The 24,106-nt window shown below is 33.1% G+C and overlaps 1 long non-coding RNA gene across 2 annotated transcripts; it reads right to left on the bottom strand.

Moving 5' to 3' along the window:
* Positions 1 to 16,716: 16,716 nt before the first annotated feature.
* LOC140015002 (uncharacterized) lies at positions 16,717 to 23,348 on the bottom strand. 2 transcript variants are annotated; one of them, XR_011821752.1, is made up of 3 exons: positions 22,641 to 23,348; positions 21,160 to 22,204; positions 16,717 to 18,264 (listed from the first exon to the last, which is right to left on the bottom strand). It is a non-coding gene; the product is annotated as an uncharacterized lncRNA (long non-coding RNA). The 2 variants fall into 2 exon arrangements; XR_011821751.1 differs by having other exon boundaries at positions 21,160 to 23,348.
* Between the last annotated feature and the right edge of the window lie 758 nt (positions 23,349 to 24,106).

Here is a 24,106-nt window from a genome sequence, read left to right as displayed (position 1 = left end):
TTGCTGAATATATACTGTATTGTGTTTGGAAATTTGATAGGCTGGAATGCTTTGTCTTCCATTGCTGGTCTGAATAAAATATTGATATCCTTTGGATTGAAGAACCGCTTCTTTGTTTAAGAGTTTAGGAGAATCTCTTTGGGTTCTTAGATAATTTGTATATTCTCGATCATTTCTTTGAGCCATAAGGTCACGATCCACGTCCTTGTAAAAATTCTCTAGTAAGAAAATTTGGTAATGAATTATTTTCTCCTTTAATAAATTCAATTTCAAAATCGAAAACAGATAAAATAGCTTGCCATCTAGCAAATATTTGTTTTGAAACTATGTTCTGAACATCTTTTTGTAAAAACTCTTTTGCAGATTTACAATCTATTCTAATCAAAAAATTTTTATTATATAAATCATCTTGAAATTTTGATATGCATAAAACTATTGATAAAATTTCCTTTTTAATAGTTGAATAATTCTTTTGAGGATCAGACCATGTTCTTGAATGAAATCTAACTAATTCTTCTTTTGATTCTTCTATTCTTTGTTTTAATATACCCCCATATCCTAATTCTGATGCATATGTTTCAACTATCATGAATGCTTTAGGATGTGGTAAACATAAACATGGTAATGATTTAATTTTTCTTTTAAATATTTTATTTTTTGAGTATGTTCTTCTGTCCAAGGTTTTGGATTTTTCTTTAATCTATTAAATAATATAGAGCATTCTTGTCTTAATTTAGGGAAAAATTCTGCTATATAATTTAAACATTCTAAAAACCTTTGTAATTGATTTTTATCTTTTATCTCATCTGGAAATTTAATAGTAAATTCTAAAGCTCTATTGATTGGTTTTATTGTTCCTTGGTATATGTCATCTCCTAAAAATCTTATTTTTGTTTGGAATAATTTCATTTTTGGAGCAGAAACTACTAATCCATTTTTCTTAACTACTTTCAAAAATATATTCAAATGTTTAAAATGTTGTTCTATTGATTCAGAAAATATTAATACATCATCTATATAAACTATGCTAAAAGAGCTATAGGGATTAAAAATATCATTCATTATATTTTAAAATTCTGATGGTGCGTTTTTTAATCCAAATGGCATTACGTTCCATTCATAATGACCAAAAGGTGTTGTGAATGCTGTTTTGTATCTATCTTTTGGTGTTATTAATATTTGCCAATATCCTGATTTTAAATCAAATTTTGAAAATATTTTTGCCTTAAATAATCTATTGAGCAAATCTTTTTTATTAGGAATTGGATATCTAATCCATTGTAAAACTTTATTTAATGGTTTATAATTTATAACTAATCTTGGAACTCCTCTCTCTTTTTCAGCTTGATTCATGACATAAAATGCAGCACAACTCCAAGGTGATTTTGAAGGTGTTATTAATCCTTTATCTATTAATGTCTTTTTTTCTTTTTTACAAAATTCTAATAAATCAGAATTCATTTGTATTGGTCTTGCCTTAGTTGGAATGTTTTTTTCATTAAACCCTGTTTCGTAGGGTAATTCTATCATATGTTGTTTTCTATCCCAAAAAGCATTCGGAATATCTGCACAAATTTCTTTTTGTAATAGTTCTTCTAACTCTGAAATTCTTTTTTGCATTTTACTTTCCTTTAATTGTTCTTCAATTTTTAAATAAAATTTTTCTTCCTTTATATAATTTATTTGTTGTTGTACTTTAGTAATACTATTTATTGTTTTATATATAGAAGATGTTTGTAATGTTTGTAATTCTCTTTGTTTTACTGGGGTTAGAAATCTAAAGATAACTCTTTTTCCCATTATATTTATTGAAATTCCTTCATGGCTTACATAAACTGGGTAAATTTGAATTAAAAAAGGTGTTCCTAATATTATATCATGATTTATATTTTTCACAATTATAAAATTATGTCTAATACAATATTCATTGTTACATATTGATCATTTTGTAAATTTATACTTTACTTGTAAATTTTCTCCATTTGCTGCCATTAATGTTTCTTTTGTTCTTTCACAATATTTAGTAGGAATTATTCCTTCTTTAATACAACTTGAATCAGGTCCACTATCTATTAAAGCTACGTATGTTTCTTTAAAATCTTCTACTGTAATGGTTACTAAAGCATACCATTTTTGAAATATCATTTTTTCTATAATATTTATATATTGAATTTCTTCTGTTGGTCTTTCTGATATATTTATTTCTTCTGTTTTAGAATTGGAAGTTGAAGGTTGATTTTCTATTAATGTTATTTTTGCTTCTATTTCTAAATCTTTTGTTTTTAGTTCTATAATTTCTCGTTGTAATTGTTTTACTTGTATTTTGAGATTATTTATTTCTGTTTGAAGATCTTTAATAGTTTCTTTTTTCATTATATTTATGTTTGGATATTTATCTATTAATTTCGAAATACTAAAAGGTTCTATTATTTTTGGCATTTTATCTTCTTGGATAATTAGACTTTTAAATCTTTCTAAATATTCTTTTTTAGCTATTGGATCTTCTATTTTTTCTATTATGTCTAAGAGGAACTCTTTATCTTCCTTCTTAGTTATAACATTTATATATTTTGAAGTGCTAGAACAATTACAATTTTCTTCACTTTCTGAACTAGGTATATCATTATAATAATCGTCTTCAGAACTTTGATCTTTTTCATTTATTAATAAATTTATTAATTTATTTTTAATTTCTTATTCGTTTGCACAGATTTCTGTAATTTTCTCTTTTAATTTACATTTGTTTGCGTTATGTCCTATTTTTCCACATTCATAACAAACAATTTTTCTTTTAATAAATTTTTTCTTTCTTTCTGGTTTATCTTCTTTAGGTCTTTTATATTTTATTTTCTTATTATATTTTTTAACTTTCTTTTTGTATGCAGAAGGTGATTTAATTCTTTTAATTCCAAATGCATCACAAAATGATCCTACTTCTTTTGTTTTAGAACCATATTTTATTTGCAATCTTAATTCTGAACATAACATTGTAAGGATCGAAGACAACCAATCAAAAAACCAATCAATAAGCAATTAAAAGATCGCAATATAACAATAAGTAAATAAAAGGGAAAGAATTGCAAACCAATTAACTACCCAACTCCTCTTGAGCTTGTAGATTAATTGAAACAAGCTACTTCAAGTTGATGAATTACAATCACTCTTGTGCACAAAGGAAGGTTCACCTCCTCCTTGCTCCGAACTCCACTCGGTCAAGTCAGGACGTTTTACTATCTCTCAGGACAACCCTCACAGAGCTACACTCATGAAGTATTCACTCACAAATGAAAAGCTTATAATGAACCTCACACCACTAAGACTACAAATCTTCTTTTTGGAGTATTTTCTCACTAAAATCTCTCTAGATCTTTTGTATCTTCAGTGTGTAAAAGTTGTTTGAAGTATCTGACTAACCACTATTTATATGTGATCAAGAAAGTGCCTCATTAAAGCTTCCAACGGATAGAAAGTAGCTGAAGAGTCAACTAGCCATTGGAGTGTCGGACGTCCGGTACTCCTGTTTTTTGCGTCCGACAGCAGGCAGAGAGTTTGAGAAATTTTCTTCAATTCTATCGGACGTCCGGTAGGCTGGTTTTCTACGTCCGAATGTATGATGTAAAACTGGAAATTTTTCTTCAATTCCTTAGGACGTCCGGTGAGCTGGTTTTCTGCGTCCGAAAATACTCAATGGTTGTCGGACGTCCGATGCAGTCTTTTTGAGCTTCCGACAGCGTTCGTCGAGTTTGAAGGATCCTATCGGACGTCCAGTACTTGCGTCCGAAGTTGTGCAATGATTATCGGACGTCCGATCCAAGCTTCTTGAGCGTCCGACAGTTTCAGGATACTTTGTCCCTTTCAATTACATTTGATCTTTGATTCTGATTTGCTTCGCAACTGAAAATATTTCTTGAAGAGATATTAGAATTATCCATTGTTTTGTAAACATCAAAAGTTAGGGATCAAGGTCAACATTCTCCCCCTTTTTGATGATAACAAAACAATGGATGTGAGAAAGAAAAAGATTTTGCATATGAGCAAAAACTTCCCCTCAACCAATGCATCCAAAATTTTTAAGTGCCAAACTCATAATCTCATAATAACTCCCCCTTACACATAGCATCCATTTCTCCCCCTTTTTGTCATCATAAAATGAGAGTAAAAAAAAAACTATCATAACCCAACAACAATAACAGAGTATAAGAACAAAAAAATGACAGCAATCACCAACATATCACAGAAAATTTGATATCAAAAGAAGTATCAATCATATGACAGAGAGTTTAACAAAGCAAATCATCATTAGATCAGAATAGTTCTTTTCTCTCCCCTATTTTAACATCATACAAATTCAGTAATATTCAAAAACATCAAGAAAAACTCAGTTCAAAACATCAGAAACATCAAAAGAGAATTACAAAAAAGCATTATGAGCAAGATTCTCATCAATCTACCGATATCTCCTACTTGCTAGAGTTAGTATTATGTCTAACTATCCACATGCATTTCATATCATTTCTCATGTTTTTCTTAACATAACAGTTTCCTGTAGTGTGGCCAAATTGACAGCAGAAGGTACACATAGTCATTGGATTAATCACATCAACAGGTTTAATGAATCTGACTTGTCCTTTCCTATGAACAGAGAACTCATTTGCATTGTAATTCAGCCTTCTCTGATGAGTACCAAAATGAGCTTTTGTGTCGTTTATTTGAGGACAGTTCTGTTTCTTGATTTGAATCAATTGACTAAGATCATCCATTCTTCTTCTCAAGTTACTTTGTTCATTTTTGAACATTTCACAAAGTTTTATTTTTCTATCAAGCTCAAAGTGTAAAACAGTTTCACTCTTTTTAAAGAAATCACTTTCAGTTTTCAGTTTTTTATTTTCTTGAAAAAGACGTGCATTGTCCTGAAGAAGAAAGCTAATTTTATGTTTTAATTCCTTGTTTCTAGTATAAGATTCTTTCAAACTATCATGCAAATTTATAATGAAAGATTCAAGATCATCATCAGTTTCATCATCACTTTCAAATTGAGAGTTAGAAGATGTTACCTCATCATCTCCAATGGCCATAAAAGCCAGTTGTGCAGATTTTTCTTCCTCTTCAATTTCACCATCGGAGTTGCACTCATTCCATGTGAACTGGAAATTATTGAATCTGGGTTTTCTTTCACCTTTTCTCTTCTTCACTGGACACTCACTTGCATAGTATCCAGGTTGGCCGCATTTAAAGCACTTGTCACCTTGCTTTTTGTTGGCTTCATATCTTCCTTTGTTTCTTGCATTGTTGAATTGATTAGAATCTGAATTGCTAGGTCCTCCTCTTCTAAATCTTTTTTTGTTGAGAATCTTCTTGAAATTTCTTGTGATGAGAGCAAGATCACTGTCATTAACTTCCACATCTTCTTCATCTAGGGAGGCAGAATCATCTTCATCTAGTGATGCCTTTAGAGCAATGCTCCTTCTTACTTTCGCATCCCCCTCCTCTTGCACTTTGGATTTAAATTTCAGCTCATAAGAGGTTAGAGAATTAATAAGAGATTCAATAGGCATAGTATTCAAATCTTTAGCCTCCTCAATAGCAGTCACTTTATTTTCTCAATCATTGGACAATGCATTCAGGATTTTTTTATTTTTCTCACCTAGAGAATATTCTTTTTCCAGCACCTCTAAATCCTTAATGAAGTCATTGAATCTACAGTACATCTCATCAATGTTTTAATGAGGTTCCATCTTGAACGATTCATACTTGGTAACCAAAATGGATTTCTTTTGTTCTCTAACATTCTCACTACCTTCATGAAATTCTCTCAATTTATCCCAAATTTCCTTGGCTGACTTGCAGCCTTTGACTCTAGCAGATTCATTTGAATCTAAGGCACAATATAATACATTCATGGCTTTTGCATTTAAGGTGAGATGAATTCTATCCGCAGCAGTCAGTTCACTTCTCATTTTTTGTCTAGATCTGTGAGTATTTTCATCTATAAGAGAGGTATCATATGGACCTTCACTAATAATAAACCACAATTCAATATCAATAGACTGCAAAAAGATAATCATTCTTTCTTTCCAACTCACATAATTTGACCCATTAAACATAGGTGGTCTAATGACAGAATGTCCTTCAAAAAATATGGCATTATTGGTTGTCATTTTTACTCCCAAGCCGATTGAGCTTAATCTCTAGGAGACCAAACTCTGATACCAATTGTAAGGATCGAAAACAACCAATCGAAAAGCCAATCAATAAGCAATTAAAAGATCGCAATATAACAATAAGTAAATAAAAGGGAAAGAATTGCAAACCAATTAACTACCCAACTCCTCTTGAGCTTGTAGATTAATTGAAACAAGCTACTTCAAGTTGATGAATTACAATCACTCTTGTGCACAAAGGAAGGTTCACCTCCTCCTTGCCCCGAACTCCACTCGGTCAAGCCAGGACGTTTTACTATCCCTCAGGACAACCCTCACAGAGCTACACTCATGAAGTATTCACTCACAAATGAAAAGCTTATAATGAACCTCACACCACTAAGACTACAAATCTTCTTTTTGGAGTATTTTCTCACTAAAATCTCTCTAGATCTTTTGTATCTTTAGTGTGTAAAAGTTGTTTGAAGTATCTGACTAACCACTATTTATATGTGATCAAGAAAGTGCCTCATTAAAGCTTCCAACGGATAGAAAGTAGCTGAAGAGTCAACTAGCCATTGGAGTGTCGGACGTCCGGTACTCCTGTTTTTTGCGTCCGACAGCAGGCAGAGAGTTTGAGAAATTTTCTTCAATTCTATCGGACGTCCGGTAGGCTGGTTTTCTACGTCCGAATGTATGATGTAAAACTGGAAATTTTTCTTCAATTCCTTAGGACGTCCGGTGAGCTGGTTTTCTGCGTCCGAAAATACTCAATGGTTGTCGGACGTCCGATGCAGTCTTTTTGAGCTTCCGACAGCGTTCGTCGAGTTTGAAGGATCCTATCGGACGTCCAGTACTTGCGTCCGAAGTTGTGCAATGATTATCGGACGTCCGATCCAAGCTTCTTGAGCGTCCGACAGTTTCAGCATACTTTGTCCCTTTCAATTGCATTTGATCTTTGATTCTGATTTGCTTCGCAACTGAAAATATTTCTTGAAGAGATATTAGAATTATCCATTATTTTGTAAACATCAAAAGCTAGGGACCAAGGTCAACAAACATTAATCCTTCTTTTTTCACAAATGCAAATAATTGTCCAAAAGTAATATTTTCAAATGAAATTACATCTGTTCCCATTTCCTTTTGTAAACTATCCATTATTCTTTGTGAAAATAAGCTTGGTAATCCTGTTATGAATTTTTCTTTCCAAAATGAAGCATTGCAATCTGGTCTTCTTAATATATTAGTTAAAAACATATCTTTATACCATCTAAAGTCTGATAATGTTGGACATCTTAAATTTGTTAAAAATGTTTTATTAGAATTTAATTCTTCTTTTGAATTTCCTATAAAATACATTACTATTGTTACTATTAGAAATTCTGCAGCATCTGATTGTATTTGAATATTTCCTTGTTCGTCTTCAATCTCTTGTGTATTTTCTAATATAGATAATTTATCTTATAATGTTAAAGCATTATCCCACCAATTTTTTAGTTGTCCAGTAAATCATGAAACTAGTAATGTTGCAATATTTCTTTCTTGAATATTTTTAATTTTATAAGCTAATCTAGCCATTCCCATTTCTTGTAAATTATTTAATACTTCATATTCTGCTTTGCCATCTATATTCCATTCATATATTGAGTCTCCATCATATTTAGTAGTATGAAATTTTGATCTTTCTTCATATTGAATATCTGGAGGGCTAGGTCTTGAATAATAATTCTTTGTACTTACCATTTTCCAATCTTTATTATGGTTATTATAAATCCTTCTTCTTTTTATTTTATTTATTTATTATCTTCTTTTTCTTCAAATTGGTTTTTTATTGGTAGTATTATATCTTCTTCGATTTTTGAATTTATTGATTCTTCAGATGAATTATTTAATTCTTCAGATGAATTATCTTCTATTATTTGGTCTAATGTATTTATCCTAGGAGTTGGAGGTTTTACTTCTGTAGTTAAATTTTGTAATTCTTGAGATATCTTATTTAATATATTATCTGTATTATTAATTTTTTGATTATTAATATTTTGAACTAAATCTGTTTCTTTTTCTCTTGTCAAGCTTCTAGGTTGAAAATGAGGTGCTGAAATATCATTAGGAAATTTTAATTCGGGTTTCTTTATGGTATCTATTTTTGTATTTAGTACTTCCATATGTTGAGATATTGTATGAAGAATTTGATTTGTATAATTATTTTGTTGATAAATCTTTTTTATATCTTCTAAATTTATTGTATTATTATTTGCACTTGATTCAGCTTCTCTACCCTTTTTAAAAGGTGAGGCTATTATTTGCACGTGAGATATTGTATTATTATAAAATATGGTTCTAAAACAAAAGAAGTAGGATCATTTTGTGATGCATTTGGAATTAAAAGAATTAAATCACCTTCTGCATACAAAAAGAAAGTTAAAAATTATAATAAGAAAATAAAATATAAAAGACCTAAAGAAGATAAACCAGAAAGAAAGAAAAAATTTATTAAAAGAAAAATTGTTTGTTATAAATGTGGAAAAATAGGACATAAAGCAAACAAATGTAAATTAAAAGAGAAAATTACAGAAATCTGTGCAAACGAAGAAGAAATTAAAAATAAATTAATAAATTTATTAATAAATGAAAAAGATCAAAGTTCTGAAGATGATTATTATAATGATATACCTAGTTCAGAAAGTGAAGAAAATTGTAATTGTTCTAGCACTTCAAAATATATAAATGTTATAACTAAGAAGGAAGATAAAGAGTTCCTCTTAGACATAATAGAAAAAATAGAAGATCCAATAGCTAAAAAAGAATATTTAGAAAGATTAAAAAGTCTAATTATCCAAGAAGATAAAATGCCAAAAATAATAGAACCTTTTAGTATTTCGAAATTAATAGATAAATATCCAAACATAAATATAATGAAGAAAGAAACTACCAAAGATCTTCAAACAGAAATAAATAATCTCAAAATACAAGTAAAACAATTACAACGAGAAATTATAGAACTAAAAACAAAAGATTTAGAAATAGAAGCAAAAATAACATTAATAGAAAATCAACCTTCAACTTCCAATTCTAAAACAGACGAAATAAGTATATCAGAAAAACCAACAGAAGAAATTCAATATATAAATATTATAGAAAAAATGATATTTCAAAAATGGTATGCTTTAGTAACCATTACAGTAGAAGATTTTAAAGAAACATACGTAGCTTTAATAGATAGTGGAGCTGATTCAAGTTGTATTAAAGAAGGAATAATTCCTACTAAATATTGTGAAAGAACAAAAGAAACATTAATGGCAGCAAATGGAGAAAATTTACAAGTAAAGTATAAATTTACAAAAGAATCAATATGTAACAATGAATATTGTATTAGACATAATTTTATAATTGTGAAAAATATAAATCATGATATAATATTAGGAACACCTTTTTAAATTCAAATTTACCCATTTTATGTAAGCCATGAAGGAATTTCAATAAATATAATGGGAAAAAACGGTTATCTTTAGATTTCTAACCCCAGTAAAACAAAGAGAATTACAAACATTACAAACATCTTCTATATATAAAACAATAAATAGTATTACTAAAGTACAACAACAAATAAATTATATAAAGGAAGAAAAATCTTATTTAAAAATTGAAGAACAATTAAAGGAAAGTAAAATGCAAAAAAGAATTTCAGAGTTAGAAGAACTATTACAAAAAAAAATTTGTGCAGATATTCCTAATGCTTTTTGGGATAGAAAACAACATATGATAGAATTACCCTACGAAACAGGGTTTAATGAAAAAAACATTCCAACTAAGGCAAGACCAATACAAATGAATTCTGATTTATTAGAATTTTGTAAAAAAGAAAAAAAGACATTAATAGATAAAGGATTAATAACACCTTCAAAATCACCTTGGAGTTGTGCTGCATTTTATGTCATGAATCAAGCTGAAAAAGAGAGAGGAGTTCCAAGATTAGTTATAAATTATAAACCATTAAATAAAGTTTTACAATGGATTAGATATCCAATTCCTAATAAAAAAGATTTGCTCAATAGATTATTTAAGGCAAAAATATTTTCAAAATTTGATTTAAAATCAGGATATTGGCAAATATTAATAACACCAAAAGATAGATACAAAACAGTATTCATAACACCTTTTGGTCATTATGAATGGAACGTAATGCCATTTGGATTAAAAAATGCACCATCAGAATTTCAAAATATAATGAATGATATTTTTAATCCCTATAGCTCTTTTAGCATAGTTTATATAGATGATGTATTAATATTTTCTGAATCAATAGAACAACATTTTAAACATTTGAATATATTTTTGAAAGTAGTTAAGAAAAATGGATTAGTAGTTTCTGCTCCAAAAATGAAATTATTCCAAACAAAAATAAGATTTTTAGGACATGACATATACCAAGGAACAATAAAACCAATCAATAGAGCTTTAGAATTTACTACTAAATTTCCAGATGAGATAAAAGATAAAAATCAATTACAAAGGTTTTTAGGATGTTTAAATTATATAGCAGATTTTTTCCTTAAATTAAGACAAGAATGCTCTATATTATTTAATAGATTAAAGAAAAACCCAAAACCTTGGACAGAAGAACATACTCAAAAAATAAAATATTTAAAAGAAAAAATTAAATCATTACCATGTTTATGTTTACCACATCCTAAAGCATTCATGATAGTTGAAACAGATGCATCAGAATTAGGATATGGGGGTATATTAAAACAAAGAATAGAAGAATCAAAAGAAGAATTAGTTAGATTTCATTCAGGAACATGGTCTGATCCTCAAAAGAATTATTCAACTATTAAAAAGGAAATTTTATCAATAGTTTTATGCATATCAAAATTTCAAGATGATTTATATAATAAAAATTTTTTGATTAGAATAGATTGTAAATTTGCAAAAGAGATTTTACAAAAAGATGTTCAGAACATAGTTTCAAAACAAATATTTGCTAGATGGCAAGCTATTTTATCTGTTTTCGATTTTGAAATTGAATTTATTAAAGGAGAAAATAATTCATTACCAGATTTTCTTACTAGAGAAATTTTACAAGGACATGGATCGTGACCTTATGGCTCAAAGAAATGATCGAGAATATACAAATTATCTAAGAACCCAAAGAGATTCTCCTAAACTCTTAAACAAAGAAGCGGTTCTTCAATCCAGAGGATATCAATATTTTATTCAGACCAGCAATGGAAGACAAAGCATTCCAGCCTATCAAATTCCAAACACAATACAGTATATATTCAGTAAAGCCATTACGCAACCCTTACACCAAAAGAGAGAGCTTTTCTTATCCAAAAATAGATTCAAAGAAATATTATTAGAATTCAAGTCCTACGAAGAGCAGGAAGAAATGAGGCATTTCTTCAACATTACAAAGATCAAAATAAACAATTATCTAACCAACTTAAAGATGTTGTTTATTAATTTTGCAGGAATGGATTCAAAAGCAGGAAATTCCAGACCAAAGACTCCTCAGGATTATGAGATGAGTCTTACTCCTGTAACTCAAAATAGATTTCAAATATTACAAGACTTTCCAGCATCGACATACAGTCAAGCTGCCCGTACTCCATCTTCTTCTCAAATAAGACCTCTTCAACAAATTCCAAAACCTATAGAAAAATCCAATGAAAATTCCTATTTCACAAAACCATTTACTCAACATATTACTTTAACCAGATTCCAAGAAATACCATTATATTCTACACTCAACCAGCTTACTCAAAGAATCTTTCCTCAAAAATGTTATTGGCAACCAGATGATCCTTCAAAAAATTTGGATTATTATGAATTAATTCTTACAGATACTCAATCTGTAGAAATATTCCCTATTCCAGATAGAAAAAATCCAAATATAATTAGTCATTCAAAGTGCATAATAAAGAAAGTTTGTTCCCCAAATGAATGGACTTCTCTTTATTCTAAAAAATCATTCTCAGTCAGATTTATTCCAGATGGATTTACATATCAAGATTACAAAATGGCCTGGTAACGTGCTTTCCTATACAGACCATTCAACCATTCATGGTTCTTTACTTTTAAAGAAAGTTGCAATAGAGAATTTCCAATTTGGTTTAGCCATTGGTGGCAATGGTTCGGCCCTCAAAAAGAAATCTTACCTCCAAATGTCATAATGGGATTTCAAACCTATCTCAAAAAAGCCAGGGGGGAAGAGTATACAAAGCCAATATTATTCCATGTAGAATTCAAAGTACCATGGATTTTTTGCTGGAGTTTCAAAATTTATCAAGACCTAGAAAAACCCCTTCCAATGTCATTAGTCAGAGAATTCAAGATCAAATGGTGGACCGGATTCAATCAAGAATATGGAGATCAAACAAATGTGATAAGATTCCTGACAACCGGAGACAAACTCAAGTGGACAAATCAATCAACCACTTCAACAACTATGTCAACCACTCCAACCACTATGCCAACCACTCCAAAAAAGAAAGATAAAGAAAAAGGTGTCAGTATGGCATCCGAGGCAATCTCAAACGACTTTTTTATGAAAAAGATGATGCAGAATCCCGAGATGCTTAAAGAATATTTGGACTATTTACAAAAGCAAGATAAGAAGGAAAAAACCGACAAAATTGAAGAGTCAGCTGGATCATCCGAATCTACTTTTGATCCTTTTGGAGGACCATGCGGACAAGACCCAAATGACTTTTAAAGAAAGGTGTCGGCCACATTTCAAAGAAAAGGCAAATGAAATTCAAATGAAGATGAAATGCAAAAGACGATGCTTCTATAAATAGAATCAAACTTCTACAAAAGGCAAAGGTTGTAATTATTTAATTCTTTAGATGAATTATCTTCTATTATTTGATCTAATGTATTTATCCTAGGAGTTGGAGGTTTTACTTCTGTAGTTAAATTCTGTAATGCTTGAGATATCTTATTTAATATATTATCTGTATTATTAATTTTTTGATTATTAATATTTTGAACTAAATCTGTTTCTTTTTCTCTTGTCAAGCTTCTAGGTTGAAAATGAGGTGCTGAAATATCATTAGGAAATTTTAATTCTGGTTTCTTTATGGTATCTATTTTTGTATTTAGTACTTCCATATGTTGAGATATTGTATGAAGAATTTGATTTGTATAATTATTTTGTTGATAAATCTTTTTGATATCTTCTAAATTTATTGTATTATTATCTGCACTTGATTCAGCTTCTCTACCCTTTTTAAAAGGTGAGGCTATTATGTCTCCTTGACCTATATTTATTTTTACTTCTTGTAATGGAGGATGTATAGATGTTATTATTTGATCATCTTTTAATTTCCATTTTTTATATAAATTAGTTTGAACATTTATTTGACATGTATTATATATATTATTTATTCCTAATTTTGAAGTATAGAATGATAGCCAAGTAAAGAAAGGAAAATCAAATTTTTGCTTTTCTAATTCGTTTTTCCATTCTATGATTAATTTTCTTTTATATTCAGATTCCAATTGAAAAAACCAAATTCTTTTTTCAGTATTTTCTTCATCTTCAAAATCTTCTTGTAAGTATTTATGATTTATTTTATATGGTTTGTTTATTACATTTATTTCTCCTTTCATTTGTGAATGGGTTGGAGAATATTCTGATTGATTTTGATTTATAACTTCTGGAATAGGAGTTTTATATTTAAAATTTGAGGTACTTTCTAAGGGAAAATTAATTTCAGTTGCTTCATAATTAGAATGCCTTGCTGGTAGCCAAGAATAATTTGAATCAGGTTTTTCTCTTAATGATGAAAATCTTATTAGAGTATTTCCATTAGGTTTTTCTATAATATCTTCTGCAGTAGTTTGTTCTATATTTCTTGCTATTTGTGGATTTTTAATTTCAAATTCACTAGGTATAGTTATTTCATTCCATTTTAATCTTTTTGGAATATAAGTCGTTGGTCTATCTGCATCTACTTGTAGTAAGGTTGTTTCTTCTTTAAGAGTTGGAGTCATTATAAATTTAGGATTTAAGTGTGAAGATAGGGGTCTATAATATATTCTATATATTACTGCAAAATTCTTTGTATGTTTTTCAAATTCATTTCCTTGTAGGTGAATATTTAATATGACTGAATTCAGAATATGTGGGTTTGTTAGATCTATTGAAAAATTTGGAGCACAGTTAAAATATATGGGTCCATTGCAAACATTTGTCTGAATCATAGAAAGTAAAGAAGTTTTATATCGTTTGAGTCTAGTATCTCTTACTGCTAAATATATTGGAGCATCTACTCCTAAATGGAATAAGGGTTTTACTGCAATTTGCATTAAACCTATATGAATATATCTATATCCTTTACTTAAATATCTTTGAATTGTACTGTGATTTAATAATGGAATGACTTGATATTCTTCTTGAATAGATATTGTTTCTTCATGAGTTTTAACTGATAAGGATGTTTTGAAATCTAAAGGGCCTATTCTGCAAATATGTTCTATTTTTTCTTCTGGAATTGTCCAATCTGAATTGTTTATAGGCATATGATATTCATGACTTTGTACTATATTAGCTTGCTTTGAATTAGATCCTATTTTTAATTGTCTAAGAAATGCAGCCATGTTTTATATTTGATTAAAGTTTTACCTAATCAGGAACAACTGAGCACTGTGCCGGGAACATCCTACCCTGGACTTACCAACGGTCTAACAAGGCATCAAAGTCTTACCAATGATTTCAGTAAAAGTTTAATAAAATATGTAAACATAAATGCATGAATTAGTCAAGTCAAAATAGAAACGTAATTCAAATAAAGTAATAATAGTTCAAAATCTTAAATATGCATTTGCATGTAAATGTATGTGGCTCTGATACCACTTCTACCCAGGCCACTTCTTTCTATTGAAATGTTCATAGAAATTTAGTATAAAATTGGACTTACTGAAAATTTAAAGTGGCCTTTGATAACGGAAGCTTGTTGAATGAAGTAATCCTTGATCTTCTTATTAAATTATTTAGAAAAGGATACAAGAGAGGTTGAATACAGGAGTAGTTGAATAAAAGAGTGTTTGGGAGATTTTTCTAAGGATTTTACAAGAAGAGGATTTGATCACTTATTCACCGATGCCTTCTCTTCTGATTTTGATTCTATTTATAGAAGCATCGTCTTTTGCATTTCATGTTCATTTGAATTTCATTTGCCTTTTCTTTGAAATGTGGCCGACACCTTTCTTTAAAAGTCATTTGGGTCTTGTCCGCATGGTCCTCCAAAAGGATCAAAAGTAGATTCGGATGATCCAGCTGACTCTTCAATTTTGTCGGTTTCTTCCTTCTTATCTTGCTTTTGTAAATAGTCCAAATATTCTTTAAGCATCTCGGGATTCTGCATCATCTTTTTCATCAAAAAGTCGTTTGAGATTGCCTCGGATTCCATACTGACACCTTTTTCTTTATCTTTCTTTTTTGGAGTGGTTGGCATAGTGGTTGGAGTGGTTGGCATAGTTGTTGAAGTGGTTGATTGATTTGTCCACTTGAGTTTGTCTCCGGTTGTCAGGAATCTTATCACATTTGTTTGATCTCCATATTCTTGATTGAATCCGGTCCACCATTTGATCTTGAATTCTCTGACTAATGACATTGGAAGGGGTTTTTCTAGATCTTGATGAATTTTGAAACTCCAGCAAAAAATCCATGGTACTTTGAATTCTACATGAAATAATATTGGCTTTGTATACTCTTCCCCCCTGGCTTTTTTGAGATAGGTTTGAAATCCCATTAAGACATTTGGAGGTAAGATTTCTTTTTGAGGGCCGAACCATTGCCACCAATGGCTAAACCAAATTGGAAATTCTCTATTGCAACTTTCTTTAAAAGTAAAGAACCATGAATGGTTGAATGGTCTGTATAGGAAAGCACGATACCAGGCCATTTTGTAATCTTGATATGTAAATCCATCTGGAATAAATCTGACTGAGAATGATTTTTTAGAATAAAGAGAAGTCCATTCATTTGGGGAACAAACTTTCTTTATTATGCACTTTGAATGACAAATTATATTTGGATTTTTTCTATTTGGAATAGGGAATATTTCTACAGATTGAGTATCTGTAAGAATTAATTCATAATAATCCAAATTTTTTGAAGGATCATCTGGTTGCCAATAACATTTTTGAGGAAAGATTCTTTGAGTAAGCTGGTTGAGTGTAGAATTCATAATAACCCCGGGACTTGTGGCTTCCGGCTGGGTAGTTGCAGCGGTCTTATCAGACGATTCTGGCTGAGTACTCATGTCTACACGATTCCTTTGGGCTCGACTACGGGATCGCGTTATGATGGGGCTTTTCCGAGAAGCTATTTTGAAATTTTACCTGAGAACACGAAATGGCTCGCTTTTAGATTTAGCCCTGGCTTAGCTTTTTCAACAAAAACAAAACAAAGAAAAAGAAAAAGACAAGAGTTAGTAGATGTTCCAAAAATTCGGATGCATGTCCTATCGGGGGGCCCTTTTTGTGCCAAGAGTAGGCCTAGCATGATGCAACACCTTCGAAATGGGACCCGTAATACAAACCTATTTTTGACAACAATTCCAAATGAGTGCAAAAGAAAAATCGCTTTCATTGATAAACTTGCCAATATTTATATCATGTCGCGAAGACGATTCCGTACAAGATTGCCAAAACTTCTGAACCTATCTAATACAGAGTCCTTTGTTTCCCTAGCATATGGAATTCTAACACGTTCAGTTTGGTCATACAATTCTCCGCATTTCCTTTTCAGCTCTTGACGCTTTTCTCGTTCATTTTCATACAATTGCTTGCTCTGCTCCGCCATCCCTTTGTATGCTTCGACAGACTTACTTAACTGCAGAATTTTCTTATCCTTTGCTTCGATAATGGCTTTCAACTTTTTCACCTCCTCAGATGGCTCATCTTGAATTTCTTGCGCAGCGGATCCTCTTACCCAGTCTTCGTATTGTGGAGTCGTCAAACCCTTCTGCTTGAGCTCCGGGATTTATCTAAAACTCACGTCATCAGATAGCGTCACCCAGGCCTCAATAATCCGATCTTTCATAGGGAGTTGGCTTGGGCACGTTTCTCCATTGAAAATGATGGTAAACTCACTCACATCAAATGCAGGCGGCACTTCTTGGGTACGTCCTAACTGTCTAAGAAACCTCTTTGGTGTGTATGCGGTGACTCCTTGGGTGCCCAGTAAGAGAACAAATTCAGATACTTGGGTGCGGAGAACGGGTTTTACACAATTGGTCCAATCCAATACCCATCTAATACTTTGATCAGTCATATTCTTCAAGAAATCCACAAACTCGGATGCATCACATGGCAGATCCTCTCTCTTGACCCTCTTATAATGTGTGGCTATCCAGTCGTACGCAGTCATTGGTAAACTCTCAGGAATAGACGGTCGTCTCATGAAGTGCTCCATACCCAATACATGTAAAATCCAATTTGAACCACAAAAGAACTTTCTCCCTCTCTGACAGGTAGTTCAGGCTACGAAGATATCTGTCAAAACGGTCGGTAAAATAGAACACTGTTTGTCTTTCACTCTTAAGAACAAGTCGTACAAGGTTTTAGTGAGCTTAAAGGCTATCTTTTTGTCTTTTCTAGGGAAAAAATAGGTTCCAGCCATAACCAAACTGTACACCCATACTCTCTTTCGTTCCCAAATTTCCTTGGAGGTGAACGAGAAATCTCCTAGGTGCCTCTCAAACCCATCCCTTAACGCGAATCGATCAAATAAGAACTTTGCCTCTATGTTTTGGTCCGACCCTCGTATTGCTGACTCCTTTAACCCGGTGAAGCGATAAAATTCGGCCTTGTTAGACACTAATGGAAATATCACGGCAGTTCCTTGAATCGGCAAATTGAGAAATCCAGCGACCTCCTCAATTGTTATAGTCATTTCCCTCTTCCCCAGTCTGAAAGTGGAACAAGTGGGGTCCCATAGATGCACCAAAGCTTTCACCAAATAACCGTCGGACTTAATGTCCCTGAAATCCCCGATGTGCCCTAATCGAGTGGCTACTTGGTTAATCTCACTGGGTGAAAGCAACGTGGGCCATCTTTGTACCTCCAGCGGTACTACTAACATCTGTTGGACTCGGCGAGGACTTTCCATCTAGAAACAAAAACCGGTGTCAAATACCTTACCTACGGGTCCCATTTCTCTGGTTAAACATGAATTTAAACGTGCAATTCCCAAGATAGGGTTAAATACCCACGGGAATATAGGGTTGGCTTATCCCTAATATAGGATTCCCTAAATGGCATTCCCTTTCTATGGTTTATGCGTGATGCCAGTTTATTAAAGCAGTAAAATATGCAATTTGAAATGAAACATGACCTAAGGGACCCTTCATTTGCCAGGGTAAGCCTAAAATGATATGACATTATTAATTTATGAACGAAATATACCAAAACTTCTTAAACGTGCAATATCCTATCTATACGGGTAGGCTCTAAAAGAAGGTCAGGTCAGACCTCTTATTTGCTAGGGTTTGTGAATGCAATGGGGCACAAAACCAAGAAAAGTTAGTTTAGCCAGATAAATACACATAACACATTGTGGCAACGTAATCAACACAAAGAAATAAAGCAATAAAAAGGAGAAAGGGGTTGGACCCCTCCCCTAGTGAATAGTGTCCCTAATAGGGTAAGGCAGACTCTTCCTTAGGTAAACTATCATGGATGCATGAGGTATTGGCTCACTAATGCAGCTAGACTCGATAGGTTTTAGGTCCCCGAGCCTTCAGACTTGGAAACCAAGGGTCATTAATCCCAAGGTTCTTTGTCGGTGGCTCGAGCGATTCCCCAGACATTGCTACGCACACGTCGTGTTACGGCTACATGTCTGAGTGAATCTATAAAAATCCTCAACCTTCAACTAAAAGCTAAAGGCTATCAACCCAAAGCTTAAAGTGGAAGATTGATTGACCCCTCGGATCGTGCTACGCACACGTCGTGTCACGATCACACGTCCAAGTGGGTCGCCTAAAATCCAAACAGGGTGGGGTGGCGTGACAAGCCACTAAAAGAAAAATAAAGGAGGGATAAATAATTAAAGCGTATGCACGTATGCTTGTGCTCGTTTGGAGGGGAGGGATCGAGAACCAACGCGAGGCTCTAGGGTAATGTCCCCCTACCCAAATGCAATGCAAAGTGCGAGATAAAACAAGTACAACATACATCCAAACAACCAATCATACATACACAAGTGGGGGAATAGTTTGATACGCGCGCGAGGCAAAAGGCCCTAGAATGGAAAATACAACCCTAATATCCAAATGCTATACATAAAAAGGGTAGAAAAAGGAAAAGAATGGCCAAATCAAATGCTTGGACCCACTTAGGAAATTCCCCAGTGGAGTCGCCAAATGTCGCGCCCCACTTTTTGATGTGTAGTGAAAGTAGTGTGTGGAATATGTATGTGAATGTGTGCGAAAATGAAAATAAAAGGCCGTGGGACTTGAAAATGCGACGATTTGGCCAAACAAAGTTCAAAAAGGGTTTTTTTACATAGAAAATGGAATCGCCACTTGGTATAGAGTTAGGGGGTACCAAGTCACCCAAAAATGAATTTTTTGAAAAGCAAAGTAAACAAACCCCTTTTTAAGAACTTTTAGGTCTACGTAACCAAAGAAAGGGATTGGGGGTCACATTTGATAAGGGAGAAGGCAAAGGCAAAGCCTAAGGCACTCCCTTACTCTAGCCAAAGCTAGTTGCGCGATTTAGCCCCACGTTTTCTAATTCTTCTACCCAAAATATGCGTTGCATGTTGGATGTGACTAATGGATATGAAAAAGAAATGCAATCCTAAATCTAAAATGTCTCTTACGAGGCTTTTTGGTCCCAACCACATGAGTTGTGCTGGCCAATAAGGAAAGTCCTCATAGAGGTCGCGAATGATGCAAATGAAGACTCAAATATGAGTGCAAGTGTGAAAATGTAAGAAAACGTGCATGTGTGCGAATGTAAGACAAGTGCATGTGTGCAAATTGGGAAAATAAAGGTGTTTGTGTGCAAATGGATGAAAATATGATAGTAGATACATATAAGTGCAATTGGGTGCAATTTGTGAGGTAGAAAAACAAGTGACAAGAAGAAAAATGTGTGAACATGGCATTTGTATTGAGAAGGATATAAGTAGTGAAAAAATGTGGATAAGAGAGTGAGGGAGTGACATGATGAGAATGAAAGTGTATGAACCTATAGGAATGCATCAAGTCAGGTACGGGAATGACTCCTAACTTCATGACTTTAATTTTCCCTTTGATTAGAAGGAAGAACTAGCGTGCTAAGGCTATTTTGTAGCCACACTCGCTCGTTTCCCTTATCTAAAGGGGACCCTCAAGCAAATGTACCCTATAACTAGCATGAAGATGTAAACGCCTAAAATGAAGGGGAAAGGATTGGAGGAGCATGCCAAATGCTAGAAAACTAAGAAAAATGCATGAAATGTAGTGAAACATGCAAGTATGAACTAGCGAGGGAAATTCCTAAGGGTCTAGCATTGGACTAGCCCATATTTATGAATTCCTACTAGCGTTGGACTAGTGGAAAACGGGACAATGAGCCACAACTAGCGTTGGACTAATGTGGTGACGTGCATTCATCCATTACATTCATCTATGACTATAGAAAGCAAGTAGACATGCCAATCACCTATAAACACGTAGCACATAACACTTAGCATGCTCGACTAAATGCAAGAGCCTAATAAAGCAAATTAACACGTAGCAACAAAACAAGCAATCAATCTAATGAACCTATTACATTTGCTAACTAAAACAAAAGGGGAAGGGGAAAAATGGACAAAAATGCTCGCCATGCCCTATCTATTACAAGCCAAGAGGTGTACACATACCCCATAAAAGCATTACTTAATAAAAGCAAAAGGAAATGAAATAAATGAAATGAATTAAGGAAAGGCAAGGAAAGCAAAGTAGACATGCAATTGTCACTTAGCACGTTGGGTCACATATAGGAGAGACAAAAAAGATAAGAGAAATCATACCTCCCCATTCATGATGTTAGTAAAATAAACAAGACTCAACTTGGGCTAGAGTCACCAAAGAAAGGGATAACTTGGGCTAAAATCATCAAAGCAAAGGATCAATGCACCAATTTAATGATAAAATATAAATAAGCCAATTTGAATTCCCCGCGAATCATCGAATCCCTTCCTCAATTACAACTTAAAAATGATCAAATAATGCAGAATTTCCAAGCAAAAGTGAATCATTGGTCAAATTTCAAAAGTAGGAACAAAATGACTAAGGACCCAATAGCAACCATCAACCAACCAATCAAGGCCAATTGAAGCATTTTAGGAACTTTAAAGATCTAAGAGCAAGAAAAAGTCAAGTAATGGCCCAAATGGCAATTACTCCAGGACCCAATTGCAAGAAATCAGCACATAATTGGGCCTTTGTAGCATTAATCAAAACCCAAAAGGACCAAATTGATTTATTTTCCAAAGCTCCTGGGCCTTAGAAGAATTAGTTAAAAAGATAGGAGTTAAAATATAATTCTTAGAATTATCTCATGCATGCAACGACAAAAAAAACTTCAGCTACTGCAATGTTTTCTTTGCTGCAAGATTTGCAGCTTACCAAATTGCCTTCTTACTCCAGGCAACAAACTCAAAACAGCAAGACTACCCTACAGATTCTTCTAACATGAACAGCCAAAACTAACATCAAAATGATAAAATGAACTACTGCATATCAGCCCACAAGATCGCTGAGGCAGAAATGCGTAAAAACAAAAGAATACCAGCCATGAGGAAAAAAAAAACATTTTTCCTTTGCAAAGAAACACTTCAACTCCTTTTGCCCACTACGCAAACTCAAAAGCAGCAAACAAGCTCCCAAAATCAAGCAAACCCAGATTTTAATCCATCAAGACAATGCGTTTGACAGTAGTGCTGCGACAAACAGATACCTTGTCGCAGCCTCCTGTTGTGCCGCAGATTGCTGCTATGAATTGCAGCCAGCAAATGCATATGATTACCACCGAACAAACAGCCAACCAACAGCAAATTCAAGCCATTCCATGAACTTCAGTAAGCCAAAAAAAGAAAAGAGAAAAAGGTTATTTGTTCCTCTGCTGCAATAAGCTAAGAAAATCAGCGCGTATGGCTCAGCGCAGGCAAGACTGCATTTTTCCTAGAAAACTTAGACTGGACATTTTCAGACCACAGAACCATAGCCATGAAAGCTAATCTTCATAAACCCCCTCCCCCCGTCAAAATATCAGATTAAGCACCCACAACAGGAAACAAACTCTGAGTTAGGAGGAAAAAAAAAACTTGCAGATCTAGTTTCATTCATGAACCTTTCCTTGGGCTCGTTGTTAACTAAAAGAAAAACTGGATCATCACCACATAAAAGCTCATATGGTCACAATAATGCAATATTCAGGGGGGGGGTATGAAGCCAACAACTGAATCAGCAACGCATGAAAAGGAAAGAACCAAAGGAAAGAAAGGGTCACCTTGAAGATCTTGACTTGAGGAAGATGAAGACCCGCAAGCTTGGAAGATGATCGTTTCTCCCAGAAATCAAAAGGGACCTACGACTGACTCTGATGAAGGCTATGCGAAATCTGGAATTTTCTGGTTCTTCCCGTAGCTTCCTTTGTACTGATTTTCCCTTTTCTCTCCCGGAAATTTTTCCAACTCTCCCTCTTGCTCTCGGCTTTCTCTTTAGCTATCCCCGCCGTCAATATCTTTTCCCTGGTCTGTTTTTACCCTAGCCGTCCAGACCTCTCAGCAGTTGTTACCAAAGAAAAACCTCCTCCTTCTTCTTATTTTTCTGGTTGCTCTTTTTAGTCCCTCTCTCTCACTCCCCTCTCTCTCAGACTTTCGCCCAAATTTCTCTCCCTCCTCCCTCTGTTTTTCCCAGTCTGCCTCTTTCCTTATGCCGTCGCCAATCTTTTTTCTCTCTTTTTTGTTTTTTAGCTCTCCCCCAGATCTCCCCTTTTTTCCTCCCCCGCGGCTACTGTCAAACGCAACCCCCCTTTCACCAAACCCTTCATCCCACGGCTCCCTTTTGCTGCCTCTCCTCTTTTCCATTTTAGCCTTACACCTTGCATGGAAGCTTCCTCCATTTAGCCAGGTGTCTGGCCACCTGGAACCACCAGCCTTCTCCTCTAAAATTGCAGCCAAAGGGCTGCCCGAGCCCTTCCTTGCAAGATGCGAAAATACGCAGCTTCCAAGTCGCGGCCCCTTTTTTTTTTTTTTAAAGTAATTTAACAAAATGGTAATAAAATTAAGTAAAAAACAACAATTTAAGTAATATCGGACAAAATAAACAAACTAGAAACACCAAAGTTCGTGATTTTTATTTTTCTTTTCTTTTCTTCATTTTTCATTTTCATTGTTTTTTCCAAGAAAACATTAAGCCTATTTGGCCTGAAACCCGCTTGCGGGTTTCCCTTCTTCTTTTTTTTCATTTTTCATATTTTTTCAAGAAAACATTGAATTTAAATCAAAACAACTAAAACATAATTTTTGAATGCTTTTCCCTTTTTTTTCGAGAAATTCTATGCTAAAACTTAAAAATGAAATAATAAAACAAGACACTAAAAACTAAAAAGTGAATAAACCTAGCACAACAAATAAAAACTAAAAAAAATAAATAGTAAATGACATTTCACTGAAAATTTGGTGTCTACATTGAGTAAATGGTTTTGTGAAATAGGAATTTTCATTGGATTTTTCTATAGGTTTTGGAATTTATTGAAGAGGTCTTATTTGAGAAGAAGATGGAGTACGAGCAGCTTGACTGTATGTCAATGCTGGAAAGTCTTGTAATATTTGAAATCTATTTTGAGTTACAGAAGGAAGACTCATCTCATAATCCTGAGGAGTCTTTGGTCTGGAATTTCCTGCTTTTGAATCCATTCCTGCAAAATTAATAAACAACATCTTTAAGTTGGTTAGATAATTGTTTATTTTG

Source organism: Coffea arabica, chromosome 10e (assembly GCF_036785885.1).
Source record: "Coffea arabica cultivar ET-39 chromosome 10e, Coffea Arabica ET-39 HiFi, whole genome shotgun sequence".
Taxonomy (NCBI): domain Eukaryota; kingdom Viridiplantae; phylum Streptophyta; class Magnoliopsida; order Gentianales; family Rubiaceae; genus Coffea; species Coffea arabica.
The sequence above is the reverse complement of the archived record's forward strand: the minus strand, read 5'-3'. Positions and strand labels throughout refer to the sequence as shown.